The sequence below is a fragment of the Populus alba genome, chromosome 4 (genome assembly GCF_005239225.2).
Source record: "Populus alba chromosome 4, ASM523922v2, whole genome shotgun sequence".
NCBI classification, from domain to species: domain Eukaryota; kingdom Viridiplantae; phylum Streptophyta; class Magnoliopsida; order Malpighiales; family Salicaceae; genus Populus; species Populus alba.
The window spans coordinates 12419561-12436072 of NC_133287.1; positions in this window are offsets into that span (position 1 = coordinate 12419561).

The following is a 16512-nucleotide window of genomic DNA, read 5'->3' on the forward strand; positions in this document are numbered from 1 at the left end:
TAGCTAAATATAATGAAGAACAGAAACATAAATAAACAAAACAAGAACATAAATAAGATACAAGTTAACTAAGGAAAGGAAAGGAAATGAAAAGCATAAACAAGATATTAATGAAACCAAAACTTAAGATATACAAAAAAAATATAAAGAGAGAAATAAAGAGCATGATCTTGATCTGAACAACCAAGCCACTAAATACATGGCAAATGCCTTCTTTTATAGGCCAAAATTCAGAATTATTGATTTGATGACTAATTGTTGAGTGGGTGGCCAACTCTTGACTTTGTGAAAATCCTTATCTTCTTGTCTAAATAAAACAAAATTGCTAACATCAGAACTAGGACCACTTGAAAACATGAAAGTTGTAGGAAATTGACTCAGCTTTCCAGGAAAAAAAAATTGGAGGTCATTTGGACTTCTAGAACTCTAGATATGGGCCAAACACTGAACAATGTTTGGGCTGCAGGACAGATTCCGACTTCTCCGTTGTTGCTATAATTTGGACTTGCAAACAGCCTTCTTAGATCTTGGTGTCCACATGAAAGTTGTAGGCCTATGTCTTACTAAATTTGTGTAAAACTTTGAGATCATTTTGACATCTAGAACTCAAGATATGACCAAATTACCAAACAGTGTTCCAGTTTGGACTGCACCAACATCTCTTTTCTAAGTCTGGCCCTCTCTTTGTCCTTTCAATTTTTCAGTAGTTGAATTCATCAATCAATCCTTTGATTTATGTGATAGGCCTGCATTTAAAATGAACATTTACCATATATTAAGGTATCTTATATTATTAGACTTGTTATTATAAAACATGCTTTAGTTAAGGAGTTATTGATACTTTAAGTACAAAATAATGATATAAAACCTTGATAAACATGCACTTTTAAGTATCAAATCCCCCAACCAGCTTATTACTAGTCCCTAGTAATAAAAGTGTTAAAATAGAAAAACAATTTCCAAGTTCCACAAAGCAAGGCATTCATCATTCAACTTCCATTAATCTATCCAAATAAACAAACTCTCAGTAAATTTATATTCCCACTTCATACTTCTTAAACAAGATATTAATAAACCTTCTTTTTATGTGCTCAATGTATGAAAACATAGATGATGGGGCTTTTATTGGAAGAAAACAATATTATGTTCGAATGTTTAAGGTTAACTTCCTTGGGTTGGGATTATTATTATTATTTTCTTTTTTTCTTTTTTCTTATTATTATTTTTTATTTATTTATATACATATACAACTTAAAACACAATATATCTTTAACCTATGTAACGAGTTTTCAGCTAATGACTCCCAGACCAGTTGGTCTTAGGGCATTAGGTGTTGAGACACCCCTACGAGTTTAGCAACTTGGGTTGCAGATACTAATACGTAGATAGTGCAATGTTTGATTCCCTTAAGCTTTTCTCCTTAACCCATGTAACAAGCTTTGGGCCAATAGCTCTCAAGTCAGTTGACTTTAGGGTATTAGGTGTTAAAATACTCATTCGGGCTTAATTGCTTAGGTTAAGGAGGCTACGAAACCAAACTTATCTATTTTTTTATTATCATCAATATTATCAATTTTTTTTTGGCAAATTATATACTATCCCTTTCCCTTAGTTGTTACCTTCAATAAAAGAAAATAAATAATGTAATAATTCAATGTGCAACCCACGATCATATGTTAAAGCGTGTGTGTGAAAATGAAGGTTTAATAATACTTTTTAAATAAGTGTATGAGCAGAATCAAGTGATAACAATGCGAGAGTTTGTAAACCTGAATATTTCAAGAAGTATTATCATAAACCTTGGTAATGATACTTACTAAGATGCGTCTCCAGAGTCATAAAATTTCCTCCTTACTCTACCATCCTAATAACAATTTTGTAAAATTGTTTTAATAATAGCAAAAACAGTTAGTAAGTTAGTTTTTTTTTTTTTTTAATGTCAACTACTACCCTCTCCCCCCAACCAAAATAAGACATTGTCCTCAATGTCTGAAGGTAGAAAGATAGAGTATAGAAGACATCACCTGAAACAACGAACAATGACAAACCTGAAAGACACTTAAACAAATATAAGAAGTAAGAAAACAAAATAATATGCTATTAATAAAACCGAAAGACACAAGGTTTCACAAATGAAGGCTCAAATCTAATCTAAGCTTTTTACGGCTTTCCTTAGTTGACCAATTTAGGCGACTCATGCAGGGATCAATGATAGGGATGAAAGATTGTAGTTGGTCAATCAATTGTTCAGCAGTAGCAGCAGAGATTATGATTTGTCATGCCAAAGATGTTAGAAATTCCTCTTCCACAGCTTGATCAAGGAAAGACAACAATTTATCATAGAAACCATTAACATTTAACAAACCTATAGGTTTATGGTGAATGTGCAGTTGGGCCCAAGATGAAATATGAAAGATCTCTTCCAATGTGCCTATACCACCTGGTAAGGCAATAAAGGCATCAGCATGGTTAAACATGGTATTCAGCCGGTCAGACATTGTAGGGACTTGTAGTTCCTCTCTAATTGTTTTTTCAATGGTGTCCCCATTTGCTAAAGCTTTGGGGACAACCTCCAAAACTTGACTGCCTCCTAAAAATGCAGCTTTTGACACTCCCTCCGTTAACCCAAGATTGCCTCCTCCATACACTAAATGAATCTTTCTCTTAGCTAGTACCCGACCAAGATGATTTACTGATTCTAAGAACTCCTTTTTTTTCCCAGGACTGGATCCACCAAATATTACGTATGTGATTGCTTGAGGAACCTGCCATTTCTACACACTTCTATATTTGATGAATGTATGGGTTGAGTAGAAATGAAGGGAAGGAAGAGAAGAATTTATAGATGAGAAATTGAAAATGCAATTATACCACCTATATGTAGGCTAGCTGTTGTCTCACACTCTTTCTCCTTATTTATTTATTTTGACAAAGCATGTATGTACATGTAGTTGTGATTGTGGCTCACATCTCTCCTTGGTTTTATGTCCAAGAATGGCTTAAACACCCTCTATGGGTTGAGGATAGGCTTCCCATCTAGTTTTTTTAAAAACTGGCAAACATGGTCTTTTTTAGTCAAATTCCCAAGACTAAGTCGATCATGTTCTTTATGGAATTGTGGCCATAAATCATGAATTGCACGATGCACATCTCTACTAGGATGCGTCTCAAGGGTCAACAAAAGATTATTTAAAGACCCCTTACTCAGGCCATCCTTAATGAATTATATCTTATCTTCACGGTTTACAGATACCATTCCTAAAGAACGACATGTTGCATTGCAAGTCAGATGTGCCAGACTTTTAGTCGTTTTGCAAGACGTTTCTTTGCAAAAGTGCTTGTACCTGTTCCAGGCATGTGTGAAATGAAAGAATTGGAGGACTCACCTGATAATCAGACCTTTGCTTCAATTAGCCAACGAATATCTTCAAGAATTCCATGATTCATGAACAACCTCAATCTTGCACACCTATCATGGTAAAGTTTTGTAATCGCATTTGTAGGCAGAGTGGGAAAATACCTTTTCAATTTTTCAAGAGTGGTGTCCATTTTCAAAAGAGAATTAGAGAAGAGATTCAAAGAAGGGAGAAAGAGGAAAGAATTGTACAACTATATACAGATATCAGTTATTATGGGAAACTGAAAGAATCGACTTAATTCATGGAGTACCATTATCCGCCATTTGATCGGGGTAAGAGAGAGACTAGCAAAACAAAAGATACACCAAAACAAAAAACAAAACAATGTGAGAAAAAAAATCAATCTTTATATACATGATCACTCAATTCAATCTTTCAAATGATGCCCATTTACCTTGAAAACATTGTCATTCTTTGGATTCTCGATATCACAGGCCTCATATGGACCACTCCATCTTGATCTTAGTTTTTCAGGAAATAAATGGAGTCGAGAATTATAAAGCAACACTTTTGACCAACATTGAATGTTTTTCTCAGTATTTTCTTGTCATGAAACTCTTTGATTCTTGCTTGATGAATTCTTGAATTGTCATATACATCATTTCTTATTTCCTCAAGCTCATTTATTTGCAATTTTCGTAGCTGACTAGCATCATCAAGGTTTGAATTGAAAGCTTTAATAGCCCAATAAGCTTTATGTTCAATTTCCACAGGTAAGTGACAAGGTTTTCCATAGACTAGTCTATAAGGTGACATACCTAATGATGTTTTATAAGCAGTTCGATAAGCCCAAAGTGCATCATTAAGTCTTAAAGACCAATCTTTCCTATTAGGGTCATTATTTTCTCCAAGATGTGTTTGATCTCCCTATTAGCAAGCTCTACTTGTCCACTTGTCTGAGGGTGATAAAGGGTGGCAACTTTGTGTGTGATTCCATATTTCTTCATTAAAGAATCAAATGGCTTGTTGTAGAAATGTGTTCCACCATCACTTATCATGGCTCGAGGGATTCCAAATTAACTCAAAATATTGTCTTTCAAAAACTTTATCACTGTTTTGTGATCATTGTTCTGACTTGGAATTGCCTCTATCCATTTTGAAACATAATCTACTGCGACTAATAAGTACACGAAACCAAATGATGGAGGAAATAGACCCATGAAATCTATACCCCAACAGTCAAAGATCTCAATGACAAGAATAGGATTTAAAGGCATCATATAATGTTTTGAAATAGATCTCAATTTTTGACAATTTTCACAAGTCTTGCAGAATGCATGTGAGTCCTTGAACATGGTGGGCCAGTAAAATCCACTTTGTAAGATTTTGGCAGTTGTCTTTTTCGATGAGAAATGACCCCCACATGCCTCAGAATGAAAAAATTCAATGACACTACTTACCTCATTGTTAGGAATGCTACTGCGAAATATTTGATCAGGATAATATTTGAATAAATAAGGGTCATCCTAATAAAAGTTTTTAACTTCGTTCAAGAACTTTCTTGTCTTGGATAGTCCAATGAGCTGGCAATTGTCCTGAGACAAGAAAATTAACAATATTAGCAAACCAAGGCATCGTAGAAATGGAAAGTAAAGATTCATTGGGAAAGTAGTCATCAATTGGTGTGATGTCAGATTTTGAATCTATTGTCAATCTTGACAAATGATCTGTGACAACATTTTCGGTGCCTTTCTTGTCTTTGATTATGATATCAAATTCTTGAAGTAACAAAATCCACCGCACCAATCTAGCCTTAGAATCTTTCTTAGAAAGAAGATATTTCAATGCTGCATGATCACTAAAAACAACAACAGGTGATCCAACAAGATAAGACCTGAATTTATCATATGCAAATACTACTGCAAGTAATTCTTTTTCAGTGGTGGTGTAATTCAATTGAGCACTATTTAAAGTTTTACTTGCATAATAAATCACATAAGGTTTCTTATCTTTTCTTTGTCCCAAGACAGCATCCACGGCATAATCACTAGCGTCACACATTATTTCAAAAGGTAATGACCAATCAATAGGTTAAATGACAGGAGTAAAAGTAAGCAAGCTTTTAAGTTTAACAAAGGCTTTTTCACATTGTTCAGTCCATTCAAAAACATTTTCCTTTGTTAGAAGGTTACACAATGGTTTAGATATTACACTAAAATCTTTGATGAACCTCCTGTAAAAACCAGCATGTCCTAAGAATGATCTAACATCTTTAACAGATTTTGGTGGTGGTAAGTTGGCAATTAACTCGATTTTAGATTTGTCAACCTCAATTCCTTTCGATGAAACAATGTGACCAATTCAGTTTGTTACCATAAAGTGATATTTTTCCCAATTCAGTACAAGATTCTTCTCTTCACACCTGTTCAAAACCTTTTCGAAGTTAGTTAAACAATCATCAAATGAATCACCAAAAACAGAAAAATCATGCATAAAAATCTCAAGAAAACGTTCAACCATATCACTGAATGTGCTAAGCATGCATCTTTGAAACGTGGTTGGTGCGTTATATAATCCAAAAGGCATTCTTCGATATGCAAAAGTACCAAATGGGCATATGAAAGTAGTCTTCTCTTGATCTTCCAATGCAATTTCAATTTGATTGTATCCTGAATAGCCATCTAGGAAATAATAAAATTCATGACCTGCAACTCTTTCTAGGATTTGATCCATGAAAGGTAAAGGGAAATGATCTTTTCTAGTCATTGAATTAAGTTTTCTATAGTCAATGCACATGCTCCAACCAGTAATAGTCTGAATTGGAATTAACTCATTTTTCTCATTTGTTATCACAGTGACTCTAGACTTTTTGGGTACAACTTGGGTAGGACTTACCCATTTGCTGTCAGAAATAGGATAAATGATTCCATTATCTAGAAGCTTAATGACTTTATTTTTCACTACTTTTTTCATATTAGGATTAAGTCTTCATTGCATTTCTCTGGATGGTTTAGCATTTTTCTCCAAATAAATCCTGTGTATGCAAATCAAAGAACTAATTCCTTTTATGTCAGTTATGGTCCATCCTAATGCATTTTTGTGCATTTTCAAAGTCTGTAATAACTTACCTTCTTGATGTGCATTAAATTTGGAAGAGATTATTACCGGAAAAGTTTCATTTTCTCCTAAAAATGAGTATTTGAGATTGAATGGTAACGGCTTCAAATCAGATTTTGGTGGTTGAATACTTGAAGGTATGGCCTCAATTGATTGTGGTGGCAATTCTTCAATTTGTGGTCTCCAATTACATGCCTTTGCTTCTTCTTGAAAATACACCATTTGTAACTTGTCAGGTTCATCAATCTCAGTTTCACTAGAAGTGGTTTGAAATTGATCATGAACTAATTTTTCAATAAAGTCCACTTCCTCTAAATCATTATCATCTCCAGGTTGCTTGCAAATGTTGAAAATATTCATATCTAATGTTATGTTTCCAAATGATAGCTTCATCAGTCCATTCCTATAATTAATCAATGCATTAGAAGTTGCAAGAAATGGATGTCCTAAAATAACATGAATTGAATTACATGCTTCAACAGGTTGTGTATCCAAGACAATAAAATCTACAGGGTAAATGAATTTATCAACTTGTACTAACACATCCTCAATTATTCCTCTAGGCACTTTTACAGATCTATCAGCAAGTAAAAGAGTTACAGAAGTTGGTTTTAACTCACCTAGATTGAGACTTTGAAAAACCGAATATGGAAGTAAATTCACACTGGCTCCAAGATCAAGTAAGGCTCTTTCAATTTTATGTTCTCCAATAAAACAAGAAATTGTAGGACAACCAGGGTCTTTATGTGAAACCCTGGAAATTTATAATTTAAATATGCGGATGCGTAAACCCTCATGTAAACGTAAGACTGAAAGTGGTAATATTTCAATGAGTGATGGAAACCAAGATTAGAAATAATAGATAAATAATGATATAGAATGGAAAAGATGACCTCCATAAAATGATTTTTTATTTAGAATTCATAAGGATAGAGAAACTGGTAACGTGTTTTGATGGATAAAATAATGAGAAAAATGACAAAATATTTCTAGGAAATAAGTGAGGTAACAAAGAATACATTATAATAAAGGATAATGCAATGAAAAGGGTAGGACTGAAGGTGCAAACACCGATTAAAATTAGTGATGTTATTTTGAAACGGTAATAAGTCCGATAAATAAATAAAGGTGGAAATTCTAAAATGAATATATTCCAAAATAATAAAATGACCTTAAAGGGATTGAAGGAAAATTGATATGAATTTATGTGAAGATTGAACAAGAAAAATCTAGATTATTTATGAAAAGTCATGAAATGACCAATTTTACATTAGAAAGCAAAGCTCTCAATCCAATCGTCAGATCGGGATGCAATTTTTGCATGAAGTCTATTAATATGTTTTCCTACCTTGGTTAAAGATCACATTCCAATCGGAGTTCAGTAAAGACTAGCGATTTAAGCAAAAATAAACCGGATAGTTTACATTAGAAATAAAATAAAATAAAATAAAATAAAATACATAAAAATATAATTGAGGGACATAATTGTAATTAGGGGAAAATATACATTTAAAACAGCCAAAGGCCACCAGTTCAAGGAAAAAAGAAAAAGAAAAAAAGAGGGAGAGGCAATGGAGAATTCGGCTAAAGAGAGGAGTGCAGAATTTGGAAGAAACAATAATACTCCGGTGGCCACATCTCTAGAATTCACCGTTGGATCATGCTGATTGTTTGATATATTACTCTTCTCACACTCCTCTACTAACTGACCGGAGGGATTGGAAGGAACAAAATCTGTTTGACAGAAATCATCATCTGAACGTTTTTGAAAAACAAAAGGAAATAATTCTGCAGAGCAGTTTTGGTCGCCGGCCAATTGCTCTCTATTCCACTGTTGGATCATGCTCATTCTTGGATATGTGGTGAACCTAAATGTTACCTTCATTCTGGACGGTGGAGATCGGAAAATATTTCTCCAGCAAGGTTTCATGCATGTTGAACTGTATCTCGCCCATTTTCAGTTAAGCTTGGTTTTCTTCAGATCTAGGGAGATTTAACCGTTGGATCATTATGATTTTGAGATATATTATGCACAACTCTATGATATGTAGTTTGACCGTTGAGTGTGAAATAATAATTAGAGGTTGATGACTTATTGCCTTTTGAATCTATTGCTAGTTTTGGCAAAATGTAGTAAGTTTGATTAAATACATGTTTTGTTGAAATGAGAATTGTGTGGGTGTAGGTTTTATGGAAGATGTAATGGTAAAAATATGTTCTTGTTATTAGGATTATTATAGATTAATTATGTATTCTTTATATGAGGGGAAGAATGATTATTGTGTAAGAATAGTAAGGAACATTGCTATATGAACATGTTGATTTAATAGAACATGTTGATTGAATAGAAAGCTAACTTGTTTGTTGTGTGGATATAAATGGGGTGGAACCATGAAGAAATTTGGAAAAAATAAAACATATTTAAAGCTAGCCATAAGTGTTTTTAGCAAATGGTTAGTTAATGAAGGTTGTCATGGATCCCAATTAGTAGGGTGAAATTATGGTTGTGATAATGATATGAGAATATTAATTGTTAAGGTTTGCCGTATATGTTTAATCGCACGAGGAGAAAGTAAAAGAAAATGAATAGTTCATCATTTTGTTGTATTAATAATAATAATAATAATAGGAGAAATGACACGACCAAAAGCTTGATGTCTTTTCCCAAGTGCAGGAGTGTCGAAGTAATAAATAACCCGGCAAGACCGGGGTCGAACCACAGAGAGGTTAATTGTATAAATTATAAATAACAAGACAACAACAATAACAACAACAACAACAACAATAATAGTAGTAGTAGTAGTAGTAGTAGTAGTAGTAGTAGTAGTAGTAGTAGTAGTCAATAATAATAATAGTAGTAGTAAAAGAAGAAGAAGATGAAGAAATTAATGAGAACTTTGAGATGAAAGATTAATGTAAGGATTAAACAACGATAAAAATAAATGTCAAGGTTAGAGGATCCACTAATGGTACTTCAAACAAGTATAGTATAAACTCTTATTACTCAATTGTAAACCACACATAAAGGAGGTTCCAATCATATTATAAATTGTTAACATGATTACATTAGTTATCTTATTCGAATAAAGCTAATACTTGTAAATGTTGGCACGCATTCATGATTATAACTTATGTTAACAACAAATCAAGTTGTTTTCATAGCTCAGGTGTCGGTTATACCATACAGTATGGGCTATGAAAATACCAAGTATTTGTTGTACCAAGTGTTTGTTGTACCAAGTGTTATATACAACATAAATCTATATTAACCATTTAACAAGCAAAGTATTAAAAGTGAACAAGATAACAAATATAAAACATGTTAGCATCCAACGTTAAGGTCCATGTTAAGTTTATATTATACTTATTCTTATACCATTAGTGTACCCTTTTCACCTTGACATAATTAACTTAGCTAAACATAATGAAAGAAAGAAACATAAATAAACAAGATAAGAACATAAATGAGAAAGAAGTTAACTAAGTAAAGGAAAGGAAATGAAGTGTATAAACTTGATATTAATGAAAGCAAAACATAGGCAATACAAAGAGAGAAAGCAAGAGCATGATCTTGATCTGGAAACCAAGATACCTCAATACATGGTAAGTGCTTTCTTTTATAGGCCAAAATTTAGAACTATTGATTTGTTGACTAATTGATGAGTGGGTGGCCACATCTTGACTTGGTGACAATCCTTATCTTCTTGTCTGAACAAAACGTCATTGCTAACATCATAATTTGCCCAGAATCCTCAGGAATGTTCTAGGAAATTGTCTCAGCTTTCCAACAAAAAAAAAATGAGGTCATTTGGACTTCTAGAACTCAAGATATGGGCTGAACACTAAATAGTGTCTGGGCTGCAGGACAGCTTCGGACTTCTTCGTTGTTCCTTCAATTTGGACTTCAAAAAGGCCTTTTTAAATCTTGGGCTCCTCATGAAAGTTGTAGGCCTTTGTCTTACCTTTCCATCCATATAAAATGGACCTAAATCCGAGATCTAGAGCTCTAGATATGATCCAATTATCGAGCAATGTTCCGGTTTGGACTGCACCAGCATCTCTTTTCTAAGTTTGGCCATCTCTTTGTCCTTTCACTTTTAATACTTAAACTCATCTTTCAATCTTTTTATTTATGCGATAGGCCTGCATTTAAGATGAACATTTACCATAAATTAAGGTATCTTATAGTATCAAACTTGTTATTATAAAACATGGTTTAGTTAAGGAGTTATTGATACTTCAAGTGCAAAATGATGATATAAAACCTTGATAAACATGCACTTTTAAGTACTAATCAAGAAATCTCAAAAGGAATGAGTTTTCTTATTTTGGTCTAATCTTGCTATATTGTAGAGGTAAGGAAATTGTTTGAATGTTTTGCTTTAGAATTGGTTTCAATTTGTGATTTAATGATGCCAAATGACCTTGGATGATGTTGATTTTGCATGAAAATAAGTTGGAAGTTGAAAAGGATTTCCAAGGAATGAAAATCCTCGCTGTCCAAAATTTTAGCTATAAAGAAGGGGCTATTGTGATTGTTGATTTTGAGCCTTAAAACAAAATAATTTGGAGTTGCTTTCTTCATAAAAGTTGTATCTCTATGTTTAGCCTTTCATAGAGATAAATCATGTCCAAAACTGAGTTTTACAACTTTAGTTATGATTAAGACACTAGATAGTGTTCTGGGTTGGTTAAGCTTAATTGATCAGAATTAGACAATTTTTAATCATTGCTTGGAATTGCTATTGAGTGATGGTTTTGATAAGAAAATTATAAGAATGAATATAAACATTAAAATGAGTAAGAGTATGAGATCTTAAAGAAAATTTCTTGTGATTAGTTTGAGAATACTAGTTGAATGAGAATTAAATGAAGATGTGATGTTGGTTGTATTGTTGATAAAAATTGAATCCCTGGTGGTACAGGGAAAGCTGTGGGGACTGGACAATTGCATGGAGTGGTAGCATGTGCACCTATTCTAGGTAGGTGATTCATCACCTTATTTTGTAATTATCATTTTTTCTTAAATATCTATGTTGTGTGTTTAATTGATGTTAAAAGAATGAAACAAATGAATAAGTTGAGTGATTATTACAAATGAGAACTATTGTTAAGTTAAGAGAAAGTGCTGAAATTATGTGGCTAACAAAAGAGGTTAGCCGGATGCTAGGTAATTCGTATGGAATTACCGGATTGATTTAGGCAACCAGGATGGGTTAGCCAGATGTCTTGGGTAATTAAGAGAATTACCGGGTTTATTGGTTAACGAGGAAGTTAACAGAATATGGGGTAATTCGTATGGAATTACCGGGTTTATTGGTTAACAAGGAAGTTAACCGAATATGGGGTAATTCGTATGGAATTACCGGATTGATTGGCTAACAAAAGAGGTTAGCCGGATGCTAGGTAATTCATATGGAATTACCGGATTGATTTTGGCAACCAGGATGGGTTAGCCAAATGTCTTGGGTAATTAAGAGAATTACCGGGTTTCTTGGTTAACGAGGAAGTTAACTGAATATAGGGTAATTCGTATGGAATTACCGGATTGATTGGCTAACAAAAGAGGTTAGCCGAATGCTAGGTAATTCGTATGGAATTACCGGATTGATTTTGGCAACCAGGATGGGTTAGCCAGATGTCTTGGGTAATTAAGAGAATTACCGAGTTTATTGGTTAACGAGGAAGTTAACTGAATATGGGGTAATTCGTATGGAATTACCGGATTGATTGGCTAACCGAGGAAGGTTAACCAAATGTGTGGGTAATTATGTGAAATTACCAGAATTATTGGCAATCGGGATGAGTAGCCGGATAGTTGAGTTTTGAAGAGATTATGTGAATTAATTTATTGAAGTTAGAAGTAGTAAATTCTAAATGTTATGAGTAAAATAATTAACATATGACTAAGATATTGGGTAAATTAATTAATGTTGTTATTGGGTAGACACAATGACTTGGAGATTGGAGGGGAATTGATAGATAATTGGTTACCATAGTGTTGGTGGCTAAGGATATATTACAATGATACTTAACACCATAATAACGGTGGCTAAGGGCATAAATTGATGCTTAGCACTGTGATGATGGTGACCAAAGTTATGTGAAGGATGCTTAGTGACCGTAGTGTCAATAACTAAGATTGTGTGCGGATGATACTTGGCAACCGTGGTTACAATGCATATGATGTTAATAAGAAAAAATGAAAGGGGTTTGGCACGAATGAAAGAATCAAATGGCATTGATTAACTATTCCGGGTCGAGAATAGCTAATGATATCAATAGGTCACATTGGTATTGACAACCATTTTTGGTGTGATTAGCTACTCCAGGTAAAGAGGCTAATGATGTCAAGTGTTCTTGACATCGACAATTTTGATGGTAAACTAGATATGAATAAGATATGATTAACCATTCTAAGGAAGGAATAGTTAATGATACTGATCGGTTGTATTGATATTGACATGTGAATGTAATTGATTAGTCTAGCCAATATTAGAAGACTAATGATACTAATGAGATTTATTAGTTTCAGTGATTACCTTTTAGCAACAGATTCAGAAAGGGAATATATGGATTAGTTATTCCAAAAGAATGAGATAAGTTAATGATACCAAGAGAGGAATATCTTGGTATTAAGTGAGAATTGATTTATAGGAGATGGTGTTCGCAAACCGTTGAGTTGTGTTGAGATTTCCAAAATGGAATTATTCTTGGCAAATAAGATAGGATATTAGATGGATATTGGTAATAGATGGAAAATATATATGTTGTAAATGAGGTTTATGCCTAATTTTATATATATCAAAAGAAATTCTGTAGAGATTATTGTCTGCCATTGTTATTGCTTGTTACTATCTTTTATAATTATATGTACATGTTAATTTTTATTTTCAGGTCTATCAAGGTTGTGTCAAGAGTGATACTAGTTTAGTTGTCTTTTGCTTTTGACCATGTAAATTATTTGTAAATTAAAAGACTTATCTCTTAAAACTTGAGATGTAATATCAATATGTAAATTTGAATGTATGCCTTTAATCTAATGGTTGAAACTCTATGTACCTATTTAACCATGCATGTTTATAGTTGAAATTGAATCTTTCATTTGAACTACATTATATGATGTTATTGAATAAGATGTGCTGTGTTGATGATAATAAGTTGGGTTGAGACCCAGGACGATTGGGTCGTAATTGAGTTATGAGGAGATGTGAGATATTAGAAGTGTAAACAGGGTATATGTCGATAACTTGGGACCTCCTAGTATAGGGGAGACTTTGCCAAAATTTTGGTGGAACTGTATAAAGAAAAAAAAAATTACCTGAAAATTTCCAATGTATCGCGAAAAAGAATGTAGAAAATCGGGGTTGTTACACTTTATATTTCAAAGCATTATTGTTCTGAAGAATAGCACTTACTTGTTCGGCTAAAAATGCTTTCTTTTTCACATTCAGTTTTCTCTTCACAGTGCATAGATCTTTAAAAAATTTAGCATAGGAAGGTACCTGTTTAATAGCATCCAACAAAGGTATATTGATCCTTACGTGTTTGAAAGTTTCAAGGATTTCAGAATTGTGATTGACTTTCCTTTGTTTGGTCATGGCATGAGGAAATGGAAGTGCTGGCAGAGAATCAGTCTTTTCTTTACAATGTTCAAATTCAACCCCTTCCTTACCCTCAGAGATTGACTCATCATCTTTCTCACAAGGTTCAAGAGTGGGTTTTTCAATAACCTTACCACTGCGAAGAGTGATGACTGATTTGACTTGATCCATGTGTTGCTTCCAGAACTACTCGCATTTGCATTGTATTGCCCATTTGGATTTTGCTGTGGTTTAGATGGAAACTTACCTTTCTTTTAAAAACTAAGAGCAGATGTGAATTTTGCAAGAGCATCTTTAAAATTTTTCATGCTTTGAGCAAGTTGAGTGTTGATTGTCTCTTGCTTTTCAATGAATGCATGCAATGTTTCCTCAAGATTTCTTCTAAAAGGTGGAGCATAAGGAGGTGCGTATCCATGAGAATTTTGGAAATTATGGTGTGCTTGAAACGGTGGCTGTGAAGTTTGTGCATTATTGTTATCACTCTTCCAACTGAAATTTGGGTGATTTCTCCAACCAGGATTGTATGTTTGCGAGTATGGGTTATGATTGGGCCTTTGAAAACTATTTAAAGTATGGGCTTGTTCATGGAGGCATTCCTTGAAAGAAGGTAAAGTTGGACAGTCATTGGTTGCATGTTCATTTGTTTCACATATTTGACACACAACATTTTGAACAAATTTTAATTGACCACTCATTTTCAATTCTAGTGCCTCGACTTTTCTAGCTAAAAATGTAAACTTGGCTTGGAGGTCATGATCTTCCCTAAGGTTATACATACCTCCACTAGATGTATGAGGTTGGGTTTTACTTGGTGCCTCATAAGTGTCCGTAGTGTCCCAATTTTGCGCATTTTCAGCTAGCAAGTCTAGGTACTCCATTATTTCATTAGGGTCTTTATCTTCAAAAGTTTCATTGCACATCAATTCAACCATTTGCCTATCTTTAGGTGTTAACCCTTCATAAAATTGTGAAACCAATCTCCATGTTTCAAAACCATAATGAGGGCAAGTATTAAGCAAGTCTCGATACCTATCTCAACATTGGTAAAATGTTTCACCTGGTTTTTGAGTGAAAGTGATGATTTGTCTTTTGAAAGAGTTGGTTCTGTGAGATGGAAAAAACTTCTTTAAAAATTGTTGTTGCATTTCATCCCAAGCATGAATGGATCTTGACCTAAGATTTTGTAGCAATGTTTTAGCTTTATCTTTTAATGAAAAAGGAAAAAGCTTTAATTTAATGGTATTCATGCTACAATTTAAGTCATTATAGGTGTTACAAACTTCTTCAAATTCTCTCAAATGCAAGTATGGATTTTCTAGATCTAAGCCATGAAAAGAAGGTAAAAGTTGAATAATGTCTGGCTCAAAATTAAAATGGGATGCATCAGGAGGGAAAATTATGCATGAGGGTGCACTTGTTCTTGTGGGATTCATGTGGTCTCTAAATGTCCTAACATGGTTATTCTCATTATTCTTATTATGAAGTGACTGGTTATCTTCTTCGACCATATTTTCTGAAAATGATGAGGATACCCTACAAAGTCTACCACTTAATGTACGTGACCAAACACTCATGCACATGTAGAAAGAGAATAAAAGGAAGAAGAAAACAAAAGAAAAAGAAACAAAGTTAGATACAAGAAAAGTGAAAAGAGAAAACAAAATAAATACTATAATTTGTACAAGAATTTACCTCCCCGACAACTACGCCAAAAAACTTGACACAACCAAAAGATTGATGTCTTCTCCCAAGTGCAGGAGTGTCGAAGTAATAAATAACCCGTCATGACCAGGGTCGAACCACAGAGAGGTTAATTGTATAAATTATAGATAACAATACAATAACAACAACAATAATAACAACAACAATAATAACAATAATAGTAATAGTAATAATAATATTAATAGTAATAATAATAATAATAATACTCAGTACGTGGCGTTGTTATACCTAAGAATCATCTAAAAGATCGGGTCACAGGTTTCTAGCCTATATACTGAGTTTATGAAAAAATCAAAGAGATATATTATACAATATAAACATATTTCTAGCGAATGAACAAGGCAGGACCAACAATGTCAGGATCCTTGATCAAACACAGAGCATACTTAACATACATAAAATATAACAAGAATTTAAATAATAGTAGTAGTAGTAGTAGTAGTAATAAAAAGAAAAAGAAATTAATGAGAACCTTGAGATGGAAGATTACTGTAAGGATTAAACAATGATAGAAACAAATGTCAAGGTTAGAGGATCCACTAATGGTATTCCAAACAAGTATAGTATAAACTTTTATTACTCAATTTGGAAACCATACACGAAGGAGGTTCCAATTGGATGATTTGTCATTAATATATCATTATAAATTGTTAACATGATCATATTAATTATCTTATTTATGTAACACCAAACTTTTAAATATTTTCAGG